The following is a 6,000-nucleotide window of genomic DNA, read 5'->3' as shown; positions in this document are numbered from 1 at the left end:
AACATGTGTAATCTGTGAAATTTGTGTAACAGCCGCAGCGAAAAGTGAATTTGATAGTTTGATAAATAAATGTGAACAGTCAGCCGATAGTTTCTCAAAAATTAGATATGTCTCTTAGATTTGTAACGTGGAACGTATGTGGCCTAAATGATGCTCAAAAGAGACAAAAGATAGGAGTCCGATTGCGACAGATGAGCGTAGACTATATATTTTTGCAAGAGACACACATAATGAGCACCCAGGAGTTCTGTCTCAAACAGTTGGGGTTTCATTTAATAGTAAGATCCAAGCAAGGGACAAAAAACAGAGGGGTAGCTATTCTTTCAAGGAGTAAAAATGTGATAATTGGGAAAAAACTAGAGGATCAATGGGGTAGGTGGGCTATGGTTGAGGTCTTGATAGAAGGAGTATGGACAACACTAGTGGCGGTGTATGGATCAACCCAGGATGATCCAGAAATTTTACAGTTCTTAGATTCTGAGTTGACAGCCTGGCCCCCGCAGGTTATTATAGGAGGTGATCTGAACATTAATGGGGCGGAAGGACTGGGAGTTGGCTTGACTAGAAGCTACAAAGGTAGAAAGAAAAAACTACATAAAGCTCTGGTGGATCTTATAGAAAACAACACCCTGCGAGAGGTCTGGGGCACAATTAGATCGGAGCAAAAAGGCTTCACATATTATTCTGCACCACACCATATCTGTGTTAGATTAGACTACTTCTTGATATCCAATGACCTAATGTCCAGTGTTAAAATTGATAGGCTCCCACGAATTTTTAGCGATCACAATCCCCTAGTATTGACGATGAAGTCAGAAGGGAGAACAAGATTAAGTAGGGTTTGGACATTCGAAAGAGGTCTCCTCTTGGACAGCAATTATATATCACATATGTCCAATTGGATCAGAGAGTTTTTTGAAAATAATAGAGGGAGTGCCCCGGTGGGAGTTATATGGGATGCTTTTAAGGCGTGTGCCCGTGGAGAGACATGCAGTTATAGTGCGTATAAACGGAAAGCAGAACGACTCCGGCAAAGTGAGATAGAGAGAGCTGTATCAGAGGCAGAGGAACAGCTTAATAATTGTGTCATAAGAGGTGAACCAACTGAACAATACATTATAGAATTAATGGAAAAAAAAAGTGAAGCTGAAGAGGACCTGGCAAAAAAGGCAGCACAATACTACACTATTAGAAGGGAGAGGTGCTACGAGTTTAGCGAAAAAGTTGGACATGTTCTTGCTATGCGCACCAGACAGATAGCGGCAGACGGTACTGTCAGGGAGATCAGGGATGAAAATTGAAGATTACACTCAGACTCTGAGGAAATTAGAGAGGTGTTTAGGAAATTCTATCAGACACTATATGATGCCCCACACCTAAGTAGTGCGGAAGAAATAAGTGAATACCTGCAGAATATCCCAGTTGAGAGGATCCCTATCGAAGATGCAGAAGGATTAGAGAACTTGTTGGACCATATTGAGATTAAATAAGCTATGGGCAACCTCCCCTCAGGAAAGGCTGCTGGCCCGGACCAGCTACCATTAGAGTTCTACAAAACTTTTTGGGGAAGTCTAGGGCAGGATTTAAGTAAAACCATCCAAGCTGCCCAGATGGGTGAGTCTATCCCAAAATCTCGGGGGGGTGCGGATAGAGTTTTAATATTAAAAAAAGGGAAGCCTGCGACTGAGCCAGGGTCCTATCGACCAATTACGTTGATAAATAACGACACTAAAATATATTCGAAAGCTCTGGCAACGAGATTTGCTGGAGTAATAAGCACCCTAGTTAGTAGTAACCAGCACGGCTTTATCCCTGGAAGAGGGACAATCCATCACATCAGGAAAGTCATAACTTTGTTTGATGCCAGCGAGGTCACAGGAGATCCGATGGCAATACTGTTGCTGGATGCTGAAAAAGCATTCGATAGGGTCTCCTGGGACTATCTGTGGCATATTTTAATAAGAGCTGGGTTCAAGGGGGGTTTCGTGAAAGCTTTACAGACTTTGTATAAGGAACCGGTCGCTGCCTTAAGAGTTAATGGGGGCACCACGGGACAATTCATGATCAAAAGAGGTACACGGCAGGGATGCCCATGTTCTCCACTGTTATTTGCCATGTATATGGATCCATTAATTCGCAGGATAGAATCATGTCCAGAAATTACCCCGTTATATACATCATTGGGACCTTGTAAGATACTTGCCTACGCTGATGATGTGGCGGTGTTAACATCAAACCCCACTGAAGCGACCGTGCTGGTAGAGACAGAGGCTCGTAGATTTGGGCAAGTTTCGGGCTATGCCCTGAATACTTCTAAGACACAGATTATTAAAAATTCAGTGACCTTCTGTGATGATAATCGAGTGGTCCAGGTAGGGATGTACTTAGGAATCAAGATATCAGCAGATTTAAATACTTTGGTGGAAAAAAATATTGTCCCAATAATAGATAAAGTAAAAAAAGACTTGGACCGATATGAGAATCTCCACCTGTCGTTAGTAGGACGTGTTAACATCATTAAAATGCTGGTCTTGCCAAAATGTTTGTATATTTTTAGGGCAGTACCACTTCTAGTCGATAACAAATGGTTTAAAATTTGTGAACAGATGATTAATCATTTTATTTGGGCTAAAGGTAAGACACGGAGGGCACTGAGGTATATGTCGCTACCGCGGGAAAGAGGGGGCTGGTCACTACCAGATTTAAAATTGTATTATTGGGCTGCAGCACTGCAAAACATGGTGGGATTGATTGGAGGGGCTGAGGTAGACGGCTGGGACAAGATTGGCTCGCTCGCTATCTACGGTCTGGTCTTGGGTAGAAATGCTGAAAATGTATTCTTGAGATTCACGGAGGAAAGTTATTTCAAAAGAACACGATTCAAGACAGTAATGGCTGCTTAAAATATATGGAAAGGATTCTCCAAAAAGGTTGGAATTGGGAAGTATAATGCATACACTAGATTTAAAAATAACCCTTCTCTATCTAGTATGATTTTCTCAGGAGATGTGTTTCAAGAATGGGAGAGGCGGGGGATAAGCAAGATTGGAGATATGTTGGGCGGGTATGGCATATTACAATTTACGGAATTGCAAAATAGATATACGTTGAACACAAAACATTTCTTCAAATACCTCCAAATAAGAAGTTGTATATCGAATTAAAAAGGGGGATCATTGGGCTTTGAAAGAACTATAATGATGGATCTTATAGAAGACGGCTCTGATTGTACTATAAAGAGGTTTTATTTGGAAATGACAAAACTAAAGAAAGATGATTTGGAGAAATGGATAGATAAATGGTCCGTAGACTTGGATATAGCTAGGGATATCTTTATTGAATCATTAGAAATGGGAAGTAAAATGTTGTGTTCATCGTCTCTTCAGGCCCAACATTATAAGATTTTATATCATTTATATTACACACCTGGGAAAATTGCTCAATGGGGGGGTTTATCTGGAACTGCTTGTTTTAGGTGTGGCAGTACAGAGGCGGACCTGATACATATTTTTTCGGTCTGTCCACACCTAGATAAGCTGAAACAGGATATTGGGAATTTTTTCCAGAATGCACTATCATCAACAATAGAGCTAAATCCAGCTGTTATGCTATTGGGGGTCAGTCCTGATGGGCACTTAAATTGTAAAAACTTTATATTTGTAGCAATGGCGATTCTTAGATTGTTAGTGGCTTCGGCTTGGCTTGACCCAAATCCTCCTACATACCATCAATGGCTGGGTAAAGTATTATCAGTACAAAAACTGGAAACTGCTATTTATGCTAGGAAGGGAAAAAAGGGTAAGAAATTGGGTATGCAAATCTGGGATCCTTTTATTCGGTGGCAGTTAGGAACCGAATGCTGAAAGATGAAGACTTTACTCCACTGTTTATTTGAGTTTTTGAATACTTATGTTCGATTTTGTGTTCTATGTTCTGTATTACTCTTTTTTATATATGAATTTGTGATATATGATTGTGTATTTTATTGTGCCTTGCTCATGTTATAAGGAAAAAAAAAGGGGGAAAAATTCTTTCAATAAAAATAATGGAAAAAAAAAGCACTGCTGCTTCGGGGGCGAAGGAGTGCAAGGAGAGCGCCAGGTGTGTGTGAAGGATGTAGGATAACACAGCAGCACTGCTGCTTCTGAAGGGGGGGCAAGGAGAGCACCAGGTGTGTGTGAAGGATGTAGGATAACACAGCAGCACTGCTGCTTCGGGGGGGAAGGAGTGCAAGGAGAGCGCCAGGTGTGTGTGAAGTGTGTAGGATAACACAGCAGCACTGCTGCTTCAGGGGGGGTGCAAGGAGAGCGCCAGGTGTGTGTGAAGGATGTAGGATAACACAGCAGCACTGCTGCTTCAGAGGGGGGAGTGCAAGGAGAGCGCCAGGTGTGTGTGAAGGATGTAAGATGCAAAAGACGGAATACAGAACAAATCAAAACATTCACCCCAAGAGATCTGGGTTAAATCCATCCTTCTTCTACTCACCGTGCCACCCCAGTGGTGCTGTTTGATGGGTGGGGCATGGCATCGGTGTACTGTTTAGTTGGTGGATGTTCTCTGGGTCCTGAATGGTGGTGTGTGGGGGGTTGTCATTGGATGGCTCGATGGTATTGTGGTGTTGTAAGACACACACCCAGACGTCATCCGTGCTGTGTGAGTGAAGCCTGATCGTGCTGTTAGGGATCAGTTCAGCTGATGGATGGACAGTTTGTTGGGATTGGTCACGGGTGGTTGGTATTTAAAAGCTCTCTGGGTAGCAGCAGGTGAGGGTAGTATATAGGTGGATTGGAACCTGGGACATTGATGAGATATCAAGTGATTAGGCTGATAGGAAGCTGTTACATGGTTGTATCAGCGGATTGTGTGTCCACTAGACTATCTGATGCGTTTCTGTTGCAGTGCCTTGATCACGTGAACATCTGACGAGGCATGCAGTGGGCTCGGACACTCACCCTAGTACTGGGTATATTCAACTACCTCATGGGGCAGAGGGAGGTTGGCCCTGTAGTCAAACTCTAGATCCCCCGTAGGTAAATGAGTAGTGGGGATGAGAAATGCCAAAAATATCAGCACCAAGAAAAGAAAATATATATATATATATATATATATATATCCAGTAAAAGAGTGGCAGGATTGTGCATGCCTCGAGTACAGCAGGCAAAGGTTAAGGCAAACTTCGCAGGGCATCAAAGTCCCGTGATTACTTACTTTGTCAAGGGTCCCCATCATGGGCGTCCGCAGAAATTTTTCCAGGGGGGACTACCCTGGCTAATGAAGGGGCGTGGCTAATGGTAATCAATAAGGGGCGGGGCTAAAATGGCAGATTACCCGATGGTAATGCTCAGGCCAAGCTGAGAAAAACAAGCATTGACATAGCCAATAGGTCTCACCTTTGGGACCTTATAAGTATTTAGGCTTGCAGGCAGCAGGTCCCAAAGGCGAGACCTATTGGCTATGCCAATGCTTGTTGTTATATCTGGGCATGTTGAGAGGCTCGTCTAACAATCCGCCCAATACAGCCACCCAACAATCTTGCAGCTTGCTAATATCGTCCATCCAACAATCTTGCAGTTTGTGAGTACTGTTGACCCAAAAATCTCACACCTCAATACCATCGCGAATTCCGTCCACCCAACACAATCAAATTGTTCCGAGGTCATTCTTCTAATGGCTATAAAGAATCATCCACCCAACAACAAAACAAACAGCTTTCCAATACAAACCAACCTGCAGCTATTTCCACAGGCACACACGTAACAGATTCTCAATACCACCCACCCAACAGCTTACCAACACTAGCACCAATAAATAAACCAGCAAGCGAACAATTCTCGATACAAAAAAACTGTGAAATTTGACACTTATGGTGGTTTTCAATGCCCACAACACTCGCAATAACCTTTAATTTGTTGCCCTTTCTTTATTTCTGCTCTGTTAGGAAATGAGGGCCAGATGTACGACAGTGGAAATAGCGCCTCGCAAATTGCAAGTTGTTTGCGA

The sequence above is a fragment of the Lissotriton helveticus genome, chromosome 8 (assembly GCF_964261635.1).
Source record: "Lissotriton helveticus chromosome 8, aLisHel1.1, whole genome shotgun sequence".
NCBI classification, from domain to species: Eukaryota; Metazoa; Chordata; class Amphibia; order Caudata; family Salamandridae; genus Lissotriton; species Lissotriton helveticus.
Note: the sequence above shows the minus strand (reverse complement) of the source record.